We start from the raw sequence: 16,118 nt of genomic DNA, 5'->3' as shown, positions 1-16,118 counted from the left end.
CTAAGCATCCGCATGAAGCACAAAAGGTGCATGAGAGCGATGCCTGAAATGAAGGCAGGTGAACCATCTGGCACATCAAGATGGGGACACATTTTCTGCGTGTTCAGGTACGGTTGCTGGTGGATGTGAAATATGCCAGGGTTTCTTTTCAAAGGGAAGGCTGTTGTGATTGGCATCCGACAAAACGTTTGTCCTAAATTATTGGGCCACTGCTTCTGAACCTCAAAAATAAATCACAAACAAATGATGCGACCAGAACCATGTTTTGGAAACGACACTACAACAATCTTCTACCAATAAAACATATACGAGCATGTCTTTTGCATTGCCAGCAGGGAGCAGCAGGTTGTGAAATACAGTACATTGGACTATTGCAGTGAGAGGAAGGAAATGCAGCAGGGATTAAATATTTGAGGTGGAAGGAGTTTGTGGAGACCCTAGAATCAACAACCTAATGTTGCTCCAGAGATACATATTGGGATAAGTATTAGATTATAATAGACCACAAGCTCATAATGAAGACTAAAAGTCATAAGTTGTGCAGCTAAATAAACACATTTTGACATTGTGTACCAAATGATTCATGTCTCTACTGGCTGTGAGCCAGAGGTCAACAGACCTCTGGGTTGTGCCTGGGGAGTCATGCATTCACTGGATCATGGGGTGTGGCGCTGTCAGTACCTGTGCAGGAGGATGAAAGTCTGAGTCTTCAGGTCCTTGATGCTTCCAGTCCTGCTCTATGGATGTGAGACTTTGGCTCTGACCAGGGATCTGAGACAGAGACTTAACTCCTTTGGTACCAGGTCTCTTCAGAGAATCCTTGGCTATCACTGGCCAGACTTTGTGTCCAATGAGCGGTTGCTGAGAGAGACTCGAATGAGATTTGTTACCTGCATGGTCCATGAGCATCAGCTGCAGCTGTATGGACATGTGGCTCGTTTTCCTGACGTTGATCCTGCTCACCAGATTATCTCAGCGAGGGAGTCTCGTGAGTGAAGGAGGCCAATGGGTCAACCACGTGCCTCATGGTTGCAGCAGGTTGATCGGCATCTCAAGGAGATGGGGATGGGCCAGGCATCTGCCTGGGGGATGGCCAAACGGAGGAACCTGGAGCACCGGCAGAAAGTGGATGCAGTGCACATGCTCCCATACCTTACCTGACCTGCTATTTGTTTGGTGAATCCTGTTTTGTTGTGCAGTTGCGTCTGAGTTGCACTTTGGTCTGTGTTTGATTTCCAACCTGATTATAAACTGTTGGATTCGTGCTCTGCAGACAAGAACCTACATCTCTATATGCGCCATTCTTCTGGTGGGTGTATTCTTTCAGGCTCGCCAGCATTAGGTGGTTGACATAAAATACTCCACGATGTCTTTCGATGAAGATCAGGCAAGTTATCGCTGGCACCCTGAGCAAATTACAAATTATTGTGTAAACTGCTGGGATGTAAGTGGTCTGGTCTTCTCAGATATTCCTTGACACTATGTGTCAAGACATTACTTGCTCATCTCAGAGTGTGGTTGCTGTGGCGGACAGCTCCTAAAACTAGAAACAAATTTCACACCCCCATTGTTCATACATGACGTGATCAGCCATCATGACTCCACACACATGAAGCAAAAAGTGGGGTAAAGCAAATGGTTCACTGTCTGTCTGTCTGTCTACAAACGTCAGTTTATGATGGAGGAACAACTTAATTTCAATTGAATGTTTATTTTGGACAGAAATTGGGCCAGGAATCGGAAAACAAGCCGTCCGTTTTACAGTACTTTGGCTCTGAATTCGTCCTGATGGCGTGTGCGCAGAGGAGAGAGTTTTTTTTTAATTTTTTTTTTTTACTCTGTCTGCCTGCCTGGCAGTCAAGCAAAATAGAAAATCATTCCAAACAGGAAACTTACTGCTTTTTAAGGATGTTATAAAGGACACAAACCACAGGCACAAATAACTAATTTTACTTGTTAAATAAGGTGGTGTAAAAGACACTACATCAATGCCGGTAAACTTCCGAATTTTGAGTTTTTTCGACAACATTTAAAACCTTTCTATTATTTCAATTGAGTTATATAGTTGAACACTTCAGAACAGAAATCACATTTTTATCACTTTCAAAACTCTTCCGTTTAACAGTACCTGAACATAATAATACGGCATTTACATCACCACGACCAATCAAATTTGCCATTCGCAGACCCTGCCCCTGTCTTCGTTTCTCAAAACTGCACAGTGTGGTGTTTTATGAACTCACTAGTTCTTTATGATGTACAACCATTATTCATTTCGAGAAACAACCAACAACGTTTATAACATTGTGTGTTTAGATTAAACCACTGCTTTGTGTACACATGATGATGTATGGCATGTGTTCGATAATTATAATAGAGAATATCTTAAACTTCTAATGCCTATGCATTTCCCCTGTTCTTCTCTAAAGACAAAAACATTGCGTTTCTTCGTTATCGTCTTCTATTTTGTTCATCATAATTGAAAGAATGTTTCTTCCAATTGGGAAGGTTTTTTTGGAAAGTTAACACTAGTATGGCAAGTAAATTTACATCCCTTTGTCAACAAAGAGCGATGCATATTTCAGCATTCTTACATTCATGGTGTCCTCTGGCTTCAAAGCACAACTTTCATATTGGTCACTTTTGTGTTACTCTTGCGGCTATTAAATGCAGAACCAGTGCTTTTCAGCAATGGTGTGAATGAGAACTTGTGTAAATCCAGGTAACCATTGGACACTGCCAATTTAGAGTGATGGTCCGTGGTAATGCCCTGTCGAGATCTTTCCGTGTCCCAAAAGTTTCATTTTAAACATTTACATTCTTCATTCCTTCATTGCGTGTTTGTTATGAATGGCTGAAAAAATGCACTTTTGGACAGCTCACCAGGATGCAGTTCTAAGTTAAGTTGTTTTCATCCAGACATCTGTTTTGTGCCAAAATGAAAAAGTCACGCACAGCAGGGCAAAAGTATGACAGTTAATCTTCAAATGTCATTTCAATTGATCTCAACACAGGTTAAAATTGTTGTAAAAAGTCAGTGAAATCTATACTACACTTGTATAAAAGCCCATCAAAAATGATGGGTTGGAGTTATTTTAAGGAGACTGAAAGATATGATGTTTCATAGCAAGAAAAAGCATTATTTTAAAACACTACATGTACAAATGTGATCCTATTTTCTTTATCTTCTGGGACGCTTTGTTTCGACGGTACAGCCTCGTGAGCCTGCCAATGTCTGAAACCTCGACCTACCGTCAGATGTGCTTCTATCTTCTTTATTTATTAGACATTCTACAGATTTAAATGAACACTCGTTTTACTCTGTGCACGTTGCACATCATTTGCAGCAACTTTCATCTCCCTGCGCCTTGTATTTATTGTCATTTTATAAAAATTTCTTCTGTACACTGCCCTTGAGGCATACTTTTGCAAGTCACCATCTACAATGCCAATAGAAGAGATGTAATTACTCTTTTATGGAAAATATTTTTCAAGTTTTTTTTTGTCCTCAAAAATAGACCGTCATGCCCACACAGTCATGTTAAAATATTGGCCTTTAAAACTCTACTCAAATCATCCTTATGAAGGGGGACAAACAAATACACACTGCTAAAAATAATGATAGATTATAAACTGAGAACAAACATGTGTCGACGTTATTCATTAACTTTTTATATCAGATTATAGACTTATTGATATGGCTTGTAGGATAGCCTAGAGGTATGCACACTCACCTCCAAGCTGTGTACCTTGAGTTTGAAGCTCGGCTGAACTAACTGTCACCCTGATGTTTTGCATGCACGGTGATCCATCCATTTAATTACCTCCACCACCCCAGGTGGATGGAGGTTATGTTTTCACCCCTGTTTGTCTGTCTGTGAGCTGGATATCTCAAAAGGTTATGCACAGATTTGGAAACAAAATTGGTGGAGAAGTTGGGTATGTGACAAGTACAAATTGCTTAGATGTCATGAAGATCCGGATCTGGATATTAGAATTTGAAAGTGATTCTTCACAATTTAGAGATGAGGTCAAAAACAATGTAAAGCACAATATCTCAAAAACGTTGGACAGATTCAGATGAAACTTGGTGGACAGGTTTTGGTATGTGACAAGGACTAATTGATTAGATTTTGGTGAACATCTGGATCCAGATATGTGGATTTTAAAATTACCTCCACCACTGAAGGTGGACGGAGGTTATGTGTTCTCCCATGTCTGCCCGTGTGTCTGTAAGTAGGATATCTCAAGAGGTTATGAACGGATTTGGACAAAATTTGTTGGAAAGGTTGGTTGTATGACAACAAAATGATTAGATGTTGGTGAAGATCCTGATCCGGATGCTGGAATATTAAAAGTAATTCTTCACAATTGAGGGATAGGTCCAAAAATGATATATAGCACAATATCTCAGAATATTGCAGACAGATTCGGACGAAACTTGGTTGACAGGATGGGTGTATTACAAGGACCATTGTTTGTATTTTGGTAAACATCTGGATCTGAGAATTAAAAAGATTTTAAAAATGATTCTTCACCATTAAGAGATGGGGCCAAAACGATATTTTGCATGATATTTCAAAATGTTCTGGATGGATTTTGACAAAACTTGGTGGATGTGTTGAGTAGGTGACAATAACAAGCCAATTCGATTTTGTTTAAGGTCTGGATGCAGATCCAGCCTATCAGTGGGATACAAAGCATAAACTGTTCAACCTGGTGGAGGTATATGCACTCTATTGAGTGCTGTTATGGTTTAATGTGAGTTCACTTACAATAGGAACTTCAACGCATAAGGAGGCCATTAATCCCATCTACCCTGTGTAGTGGTTGTCAACCTATGGTTGTTTGTCCATGGTCTATCTTCTTTTTAAATGCTGAGTATCAACCAAGGAAGTAGCACGTACCGTTTTTCATATCTTTGTTTTGACATGTCCAGAATTCGATCTGCCAACCTTCAAGTGGATGCCACTGAGTCTGATTACATGTGTGTGCCATCCATTGAATTGACATTAAACTGGGCGTTGAGTCTGCCAGCATTATTTGGTTGACGTTAAATATCCCATGGTGTCTTTTAAGAAGAGTGAATGAGTTATCGCTGACACCATGAACAAATTGCAAATTCCTTGTCTGGAAAATGATGCTGCTGCACATGAAAGAAGAAGACCTATACTGATCACTCAATTTCAATGAGAGTAAACATAGAAGGCAGCAAATACAATGAAAGGTTCGATGAATTTAGTGGACAATGGTTTCATTTTGATAGTGGGGAAGGTGTTCAAAACTATCATATTATGGCTAAGTGAGGCAGACTTAACAAGAGCGAGAATCGCTTTGCAATACATGTCCCCTTCAGATGTGATATTTTCTAAGTCCAAAAAGGGCACAACTCTGAAAAATTGATGGAAGGCCCTGAAACTCGAACTTGTTCTGTAACTTATCATAATAAAGCCAGGTACCAAGTTTCAGTCGAATATGTCAAAGGGTTTTGGAAAAGAAGTCTGAAAAACACAGGTAGGACGGATGGATGGATGGACGGCTCGGACAGATGGAGAACAAACCTATAGTCCTCTCCGGTGAAGCTGGTAGTGGACTAATAAGTTCAGGGACAGACAGCTTGAGTTCATTCATGCGAAATCATTAATAAATTTACTGGAATGCTTTGAGGCGACATAAACCGAGTTAGGTGAAGGCAGTACAGTTGATTTGATATAGCTTCTGTTAAGACTCTATGGAAAGGATTGCCAGCAAATATGAGAGTGAGAGGCTGGCACTCAACAGTAAAAACAAGTTAATATTTAGGAGACACAATTATTCTCCATCAAACAATAGGTTTTCTTTTATTTAATCAATAACATTGAGCATTCTCTTTCTATCCAGACGGAGATTACCTTCACAAGTCCATTAGAGGGCGCAAGTTCATAAGGCGGAGAATTTTGAGACGAAAGCTAGTTCGAATCTTTTGAGTTCCCATTTGTAGTACTGAATAAGAATTCTCATAAATGGTTGTTGCTATTCCCATGCTTTTCTTAATAACATCAGGGTACCCACGATCAGTCATAAATGTCTTCTGAGCTGAGAAAATACCTTGAATATGTCAAAATCTCCGTCATGTGGTGATATCAAAGTGCCATCAAGGATGGCAGGAATTTAGAAGTAGTCCAGGATGTTGGAACACCATGACTAGTGAGGGTCCTGTTCAACAACTCCTTCTTTCAGCTGATTGACTTACCCTTTTACTTACACTTTTCAAAAGGTATTGTCAGGTATTTAACATTTACAAGTGAATATTTGTAGGCAATAAAGCTGACAGAATGAGAAAGCTTGCACTTCCAAAGGATAATGTGCTCATTGGTGTGATGCCTACAAAACCCCTTTATGACAGCTTGTAGCCAGGCCAGGAATTAAGCTTCAACTCGGCTGTAATGGAACTAGAAAAGAGGGCGGGGCATTATGGAGTGTACTCTGTTTGCCAAATGTAGGTTTAATTTTATTTTTTTCCACCTTTCAGAGGCTGTCTAATCTACTCTTCTCTCTAGGCCTTCAAACAGGCACTCCACCACCATCTCATGTAATCTCAGATCCTTACCCATAATATTAATTAACCACATCATCCCTTCCCAACCTAACCCTCTTACATATGCAGGTTGCAGTATTTCCTCCCCTCCACTCTTTCTTTTCCAGTTCATTCATTCCCTTGCTTATTGTGGCCAACAGTGGCCCCACTGCTCTCACTGTGTCAGTTCATATACCCTCAAACACCTTACTCTTCTATGAGCCTCGATCTTGTGGAGAACTAAAAGAAAATGACAGTAGTCTTGTTGCACTATTTGAATGTTGAAGTGTCTGTCTATCTTTATCTTTTTACTCATCTACCACCTGAGAGTGTAATCGAGATATTTTTGTAGATGTAATATACAGTATGAACATCCTGAAAGGGCTTCCAAATTATTTGTTTGAATTAACACTCTCGGTGCCTAGCTGCGAGGTTTCAGCAATGAGAGATCTGCAGTGATTCTTCTCGGCATTAGTTAGAGGTACATTAAAATAGGTAACCCAAAATGTGGAAGGGGGTGGAGGGCGAGGGCACCTTAAAGGCTTATGTTCTATCATTGAGACACCATAGTAAGAATGCTGGCACAATGTTACAATGATGTAAGAGTTGCTTCAGGGGTACAGCAGCAAGCTCCTCTAATGGATGAAGACCATTATCCAGGTCAAAAATGGTGAAATGGACAAATACCAAATGCACTAGCCTACATTTGGATAAATTAATGTTCAGTTTCACTGACTGACGTGATCTGTTATATCAAGGCAACATGGTGAAGCGCTAGCGCTGAGTGTGGACTATTTGGAATGGATGGAGTGCAATTGCTGCACAATGAGGACTGATCATGTCACTCTTGGTGAGCCGATCACTGTAAAAATAAATAAATAAATAAAATGAGAATGGTACCTAGTGAAGCGCATAGTTCTCTCTGCTAGGCTGACCAGTTTATGTTTTGTATATCACTGATACGCCGGATCTGGATCCAGATCTTCAACAAAATCTAATCGGCTTGTTCTTGTCACTCAATCTGTCCACTGAGTTTTGTCCGAATCCGTCCATACTTTTTTGAGATCTAATGCTATTTGTTGTTTTTGGCCCTATCTCTCAATGTTGAAGAATCGTTTGAACAATTGTAGTATCTGGATCCGGATATTCACCACAATCTAAGAAATTTTGTCCTTGTTACAAAACCAACCTGTCCACCAAATTTAGTTGCAATCAGCCCACAATTTTTTGAGATCCTGCTCACAAAGAAACAGACAAGCCGGTATGCAACATGGCTGCTCGCTCTAGATGGAAAGCTGGCCGACGCGACAAGCCGATATTCATGTACATGCTATCAATCAATTTAGCACAATAAATATGATTATCACAGCCCTCTTAGTTTGCGCCCAGAAACCCGCCTTGTGAAATTTCAGGCATGTTTCCAGAGACTCTAACAAATGGCAGCCCTAGTAATTCCATTTATCTATTCGCTAAAGTTTTTTTTTTCTATGATGCTGTAAGGCATTCTCCTTGGGCACAAAAAAGCAGGTACCTCGGAGGTCCAGTTTCGGAGGTATTAATTTTTTTGTACAATCCACAATAAGTGTACGATGTACGATAAAGTATTTTAGCTGTTGCTCAGGCCTTAGTCACATTTTCCACGGTGGCCGTGGGGTCTACAAAATCTATGGCCACTAGCAATTATAGGGCGGCCGCAGTATTTCCACGGTCACACAATGTAGCAGTCACATATGTTTTTATTTTTCGGGTAGTCGCACGGCGTATTTATAAATTGTGGAGACCGAAAACGTGGGGTTGCCGTACGGTCTTTGATTTGATGTCGCACGGTGACCTTAGGGCGTTCCTGCGGCGGCCATAGAATTTTCAAGGCGGACGCAAGGCGACCGCAGGGGGACCGCAGGGGGGCCTAAGGCGAACGTGTGGCCAGACGGACGGTAACGAGTAGGTTCTTTTTTTTTTTCTTTTTTTTGCCAGTTCTTTTGTTTCGGCTTGTCGAATTGCTACGGCGAACGGAGGAATGAAAAAAGTTATAACTCTGCGTTATAATTCCACGGCGACCCTACTGCCTGTAAAATATAGCCAAACAGCGTAGGGCCACCCTGAGGCCACCTCAGAAACTCTGCGGCCGCCGCACGTTTCTGCCAATTCAGAAAGTGTACGGCCGCCGTATCCTCGCCGTAGAGCAAATGTGACTTAGGCCTAAGCAACGGAGGTGTGCATAGCAACCATTCATTTTTGTGTACATGCCACATTGTACACATTTCACCCAAATTTCATCAAAATCAGACTCTTTCTCTTAGAGATATTCGCAATTAACCATTTCTGAAATGTTCAACATGTACTCGCCCAAAACCTATCTCCTCCTACAAATATTTTTTGTTAGGGCTGCACATTGGCATGAAGGGAGCTAGATAGATTGCACACAGAACTGTAAGCTTCGATTTTTCGATTTTTTTTTCGATTTTTTCACCGCTTTAAAGGGCCGTTGCTATGCCGTTGCTGGGGCCCGGGGTCCCATATTCGAAAGCACACGATTCCCAGAAATATTGGTCCTACCTACCAAATTTCATTGGAATCGGTTGAGTGCTTTAGCCCCTTGGCTTAACCAAAGTTTTGCGGACAGACAGACAGACAGATGGAAATATCCAGAATAAGGGTGCTCTAAGAGCAGCCAACAGATAAACAGACAAAGGGTGAAAAGACAACCTCCATCCACCTTCGGTGGTGGAGGTAATGATCCTTGTTGTTGATGCTGTGATTCGGTCCTGAAATTGATGTAATAGGATTGATAGTCACAGGTATTGGCAAAGACTGTGCATACATTTGAACGTTCCTGGTGGGAGATTGGAAGCTAAAGTGCCTTTGACCATAAGATTTCGCCAAGTTCTGTCACGTTTGAATGAAAAAAGAGGAGATGATTCAGAGTACATTGGAGCAGTTTGTGTCCTCATGTAGGATTTTAAAATTTCTCTGTGTAAGTCTTCCAACTGCAAGACTGTCGGGATGATAAATCAAAGACAGGTGAGTGGAATTTGTTCGTCATTGTCATGTTTTGTTCTTTGAAGAGGATATTGCCTGTCGATTGGGCATTCAAGGTGAAGAGCATTTTCTGTTATTACATTGAGATGGACGCGATCGGTGATGAACGGATGCATTTCATTATCGTTTGATTATAAAATTCAAATCGTCAATACAGAGATGGCAGAGCCTTAAAAACTGGCAATATGGAATTGAATTTTTAACATGAGAGGGATGGGTGATGAATATAGGAGATATCTGTGTGAACCGGTTGGTTATTATACATCACACAGGCTGGAGTGAAGCCCAAAGAGATGATCATTTCCTCCAACACCGAAGGTGGATTGAGGTTCTGCATTCACCCCTGTTGATCTGTCTGTCCGTGAGCAGGATATTGAATGATCTAGGCTTTACATGGTCTGGACTTGTGGAAGAGCAATTACACAGAACAAATCAGGAGACAAGATAACAAAGGGAACAGCAGAATAAAGGGGAATCAATAACAGCAGAGCAGAGGAAGAAAGTAGTCAAGAGACAGACAAACAAGGGATGCAGGTAACGATGAGGGGTAAGGGTAAACACAGAGGGTGGACAATATGGAAACATCAGGAAAATTGTATTTGACCAGTTTGTGATTTTGTCAAGGTCTGAGGAGAGGGAAAAGGCTGCTCCTGTCTGTCAGAAGGATGAGAGATGTCACGGCAGAGAGTGGAGTCATCAACAAAGCGATAAAGGGTATTTTCCAGAGAGTCAGTGAGATCTTTGATGATTAGGAATAATATGGGGGCAGAGTTGGCCTTGGATTCCATAGGCAGACAGTTTGGAGAGCAAGGCAGGATGCCAGACTGTATCAAAAGCTTGAGATATGTCCAGAGATGGTCCTGATCTCATGTCTGATATTGAGGGCCTCCATCATTGTTGGGAGAGTCGAAGCAGAATGTCCCAGGTAGACTGACCAGGTCTGAATCCGAATTTATGATCTGAGATGAAGCTGTGGATGAAGCTGTTGGAGAAAAGGAATCATTTTATCTCAACTGCGATGATGGATTCCGTGAACTTGCTGATGATTGGAAGAAAGCTAATTGAGCTGCAGTTAAGGGGATCCGTTTTTGCATCTTTTTATGTAATGCTGTGATGTTGGCCAATTTCCAATTTCTCAGGTGTATGTAGGAGACCAGTCCCAAAGTTAAAAAAAATATTATAAACCTATGAATACGCAAAGCGCAAATGTCGAAGCAGGTCAGACTTTACAAGCCGTGAATACACAGGGTCCGCAAATAGCGAATCCAAGAATAGTGGGGTCCGAAGGTAGGTTGTGTGTGTGTGTGTGTGTGTGTGTGTGTGTGTGTGTGTGTGTGTGTGTGTGTGTGTGTGTGTGTGTGTGTGTGTGTGTGTGTGTGTGTGTGTGTGTGTGTGTGTGTGTGTGTGTGCATGCGTGCACCTCCTGACTGTTATGGTGAGCATCGCCGCGGATTATGTCTCTCTCAGTAAAACCGAGAGAAAAAAAACCAAAGGATTTTTTTTTAGGTCACTGAATTCAACCAACCAATTATTTTTGAGGTCAACATCGACCAAAAACTCAACATAGGCCGAATTTCTAAAATTGTCAACTTTCATCCGATTGACTTGAAATTTGAAGAGGATTTATATTTCACATCAATGAATTCAACTAACCAATTATTTTTGAGGCCAACATTGACCAAAAGGTCAACATAGGCCAAAGGTCCATAACTAAGGTGGTACTTCTAAAATCCTCAAATTTCATCCGATTGACTTGAAATTTGAAGAGGATTTATATTTCAGATCAAGGCCCTGTCACACCTTGACGATTTAGCCAGAGTATGCCGACATATGAAAAATTTGTCTGAAACGCTGGCACACGTCGAATACGTTATGGGTAAGTTTTGTATATGTTAAGAGCACGCTGGAATACGTTGTAGTACGCCGAGCTCATTGACAATTTTTAAGCATGCTCAAAATTTGTCGACATAATATGCCAGCGTATGACTCACACGTTCCGCATACACTGGCCATAAGTTGTAGGCACGTTATGCGATCGTCAACGCACGTTACTTGTAAGTTACTCATAAGTCGAAACACATTGAGGTAATGCTTAACGTACCCGAAACTTATTTCTAACCGATGAGTAATGTGCTTTGAACGTATGTGTAACGTATCTCCAACGCATATTGACATATGTAGATGTATTTGACGTCTTCCGGACGACGACAGAACTTACTGAACATGTTTCTAACTTACAGCTTACCGTATAATGGCGTATTGGCAGCGTTTAGGGGAATTGGTATATAAAAATGGGCTTCACAGGAGGAACCCGTCAGTGTTCCAGACTCCATGGTTTTTTTTTATTTTTTTTTTTTTTTTTCTTCGGCATGACGGTGATGTTGACACTTCGATTTCTAGTGTGGTTATGATATAAATCGTAGAGCGGAAGCCTATTAATAGGCTACGCCACGTGATCATCGGCAATATGCTGCCGCACCCTATGCATACGTTATACTATCGTTGGGCATACGTTGTGAACGCCGACAACATGCTAAGCATTAGTTGGTATAAGTTATCTATAAGTTATCGAAACGTTCTGTGTACATTACTAATACGTTATGCATACGTCCAACTCATTATGAATACACCCAAAACTGAAAAAAAAACATCAATAGTTCAGCGTATGCCAGCGTTTTACATACATTTTGATACGTTGCCATACACTGGCTAAAACGTTAGGGTGTGACAGGGCCCTCACTGACTTCAACCAGCCAATTACTTATAATGTCAACATCGACCAAAAGGTCAACAAAGACCTAAGGTCAATAACTAAGGTGGTATTTATAAAATCCTCACCTTTCAACCCATTGACTTGAAATTTGAAGAGGATTTGCATATCAGGTCACTGAATTCAACCAGTAATAATATTTGAGGTCAACATATGCCCAAGGTCAATAACCAAGATGGTATTTCGAAAATCCTCAATTTTCAACCCATTGACTTGAAATTTGAAGAGGATTTGCAGATCAGCTTACTGAATTAAACCAGCAAATTATTTTTTGAGGTCAACATCGACCAAAAACGTCAACAAAGGCCCAAGGTCAATAACTAAGGTGGAATTCTAAAATCCTCAATTTTCATCCGATTGACTTGAAATTTGAAGAGGATTTATATTTCACATCACTGAATTCAACCAGCCAATTATTATTAAGGTCAACATGGACCAAAAGGTGAACATAAGTAAGGTGAATATACTGATTCTGGCTCACTTTTCCCCATGAAAGTGAATGGAGGATTTTCAGCGATTCATTTTTTTTTCCCTAAAAAGTGAACCCCTTTTTATCCCAAGGTATATTTATTTGTCTCCCCTTTTAACCTCGGGACACTCTTTTCAAATAACCGATTCATATTGTTCAGCTCACCCATTGAACCTATAAAGATTTGTTCATTCTCAAATTCCTTCAATAGTTTAATTTTCTTTGCACAACAATCCCCATCTAAAATATTTAAAAATAAAACATTTGAATCTTTATATTTTTTAAGATACCCCTTTTGTGCCATTACGAAATGATAAACTTCTCTTAATGCTCTTGTTTGACCACCTCCTGAGCCACATATCATTTTGAGATTATAGTAAATTGTTTTTTCATTGTTCAATTGATAACCATTAAAGTTTTCAGACCATTCAAGGATTTTTTTTTTTTTACATCCTCTAACTTACTAGTTTTTAAATTGATTTGCTTATTTGTTTTATTTACCTTTGTTTTAGTTATTTTTTCAATAAGACTTATTTGATATTTTTCACGTTCATTATGTTTTCCATTTACTGTATATACCAATACTGAGATTTTCTCCACTCTTTAGTTTGATTAATACTTGATTTGACCATTTATATATTGTGAAAAAACATGGCGGTAGCCCTTAAAAACCCAAACCCATCTTCCCATCGTTAAAACACAATCCATTCTATACACTCTATCATACAATATCCATATGGAACACAATCTATTCCATTATCTAAAATAAATCTCTTATCATCAAAGACTCCTCATGCCTTTTTTTTTTTACTTCTTCACTAAATATCTTATGTTTATAACTTCTTATTGTATTCATTTTCCGATTTTCTTCTTTCTTATTCATCAAACAATTATAATAATTTCTAAAAGTTATTGATTTCTTTATTACATATTTCTTTATTCCCTTTAACCTCTTATCAATCTGATCACCATACTTATAAGCATATGCCTTTGCTCTCAATCCAATAAACTCACTCATTACTTTTCCACCCAACTCATCCTTAAACTTACCAATAACCTTTTCATTCTTTTTTGAAAATAACTCACTCTTCATACTAAAATTACTTGTATCATATACTGCAATATTTTTCTTCATATCTTTATAAACATCATCAGTTTTTTTATATGTAGGATAAAACTATCAGTGTCCATATACAACAATGAAACATTTTCACCATACTCTTTCTTTAAGCCATTATACAAATAATCCTACATCAATATCTTTGATAAATGAAGAGCTGCTGTTCCAATATAAATTGGTTTATCCATTACAATACTTTCCTTTTCCATAAGAATAGCAGAAAAGTTCTCTGAAAAAACCTCTTCTCTCTTAAAACTTGGTTTATTTATCAATCCAGAAGCTTCTTTCCAAGTTGTTGCAAATCTAATGTTTTGCCTGTTTCTAACATTCTCCATTGTCTTTCCAAAGACAGCATTATTCATCAATTTATAGAATTCCCCTTCAAATTTTACTTTTGTATTTGTTCTCATATCTGTATTGAATTTAATATACTTTTTCATCCAAGGACTTTGTTTAAATTTTAAAACTCTATGAATTTTAGCTACTCTCAATCCTTCTCTCAAAAACTGTTTCAAGCTTCTCTGATGCAAAACATATCCCTCTTTATCATGGAATGTTGTTAATAACTTTTCTGTTGATTTGCCTTCAGTATTAAAACTTTTATGATAATCACTTAACCATTCTTTCTTTGGGGTTTCTTTCTCGCATGCAAAAGGAAGGTCTTTATGCTTATTATGAAGATCACTCGGGTACCTCAAATCAACTTCAAAATAATAACCTTCTTCTTCCTCATTCAATTCCTCTTGAGAAGAAATAACAATATTCATCAAAGCCTTTTCATAATCCTTTTCTTCCACCCACTCGAATTTACCATAAGGCAGAGATTGAGACATTGCCCATCCATACAAATTATTAGCATCAAAATACATCAAATAATTACTATCTTTTTCACTATCATAATTTGGAAGATATTTATTATTTGCTTTAGCATATCTTTTTGAACATACTTGTGATATTCCACCTCTCTTAGACTTCTCAATCATCAAAAGCATATCTGCATCACTGAAGAAATCTATATCTTGTTTTGTCATTTTCAACATTTCACTCCAAGATAAACCAGGAGCTGTGAAATAGTGGGCAGGATCTCATCCATAACAATTTTTATTATGACAGAGTGATCTTAACGCTTCAAACACATCAGCTAACAATAAAACATCTGTTTTTACATACAAATCATGATATTCTCCAAGGTTCTTTATCTTAAATATTTTCCAAATATCTTGGGTGTGTTTATATTCCTTATCACTTATCTCTTTTTCATAAAGGTTATTATAGAAACTTTCTTTTGAATGAAGTCATGTTTCTTCAAATCTCATAAATGAATCCATATAATCATAAGGATAAATTCCCTTACTTGTAAGAATTTTCTCTTTACTTTGAATTTCATTTTTTTGTTTGAATTTCCTCTCTAGTTAGAATTCCCCCTTTAATCAGAATTTCATCTTTAATCAGAATTTCCTCTTTAGTTAGAATTTCATTCATTGTTTGACTTTTCTTTATAATTAGAATTTCGTCTTCAGTTAGAATTTCTTCATTAATTTCCTCATTAATTAGAATTTCCTCTTTACTTTGAATTCTCTCTTTAATCTGAATTTCCTCTTTAGTGAGAATTTCCTCTTTTGGAAAGAATGAATTAAGATTTGGAAAAGAGCCCGTGGAGCTTAGATTTGATGCTCGGTCAGCGAGTGGTGTTCCCATAAACTTGCAAGAATCTAGAAACCTAATACGAGTTAAAGGTTTTGTGAATATCATTTTTTAAATGAAATATACTTTTGACTTGTGTTTGTTGTGGCAGAAATATTCCCTGGTGTTTTTGAAAGTTCATTTATAAATAGATGTGTATCATAGTTTGTGCTGTTGTGAAGAAAGACTGGAATAAAAGAAGGAAATTTATAATTAAGATTACAACAGGAATGAGCGGGACCTCTATATTTACCAGGAAGATGGCAATGATCCCTAACTTTAGACTCCTCAATTTCCACCTCACAAATATGACAGATATTGTTCTTTCTGAATTCTAATTTTTCTTCTTCGGTTAATTTCATCGGTTCATTTGTTTCTTTTATTAATTTAGTTAGTCTTACACAATCCTTTTCTAATCATTTTACAAACTCTTGTGAAGCTTTTTTTCCACTATAATGTTCAAGTTTATTATACTTTTCTC

At 38.5% G+C, this 16,118-nt stretch overlaps 1 long non-coding RNA gene across 2 annotated transcripts in view; it reads left to right on the top strand.

Annotated features, from left to right (window-relative positions):
• The window catches only part of LOC147021841 (uncharacterized), an 81,575-nt gene that overhangs the window by 45,834 nt on the left and 19,623 nt on the right, over positions 1-16,118 (top strand). The window lies entirely within an intron of this gene.

The sequence above is a fragment of the Eptatretus burgeri genome, chromosome 8 (genome assembly GCF_056783735.1).
Source record: "Eptatretus burgeri isolate ZD-2024b chromosome 8, Ebu_testis_v1, whole genome shotgun sequence".
In the NCBI taxonomy this organism is placed as follows: domain Eukaryota; kingdom Metazoa; phylum Chordata; class Myxini; order Myxiniformes; family Myxinidae; genus Eptatretus; species Eptatretus burgeri.
The sequence above is the reverse complement of the archived record's forward strand: the minus strand, read 5'-3'. Positions and strand labels throughout refer to the sequence as shown.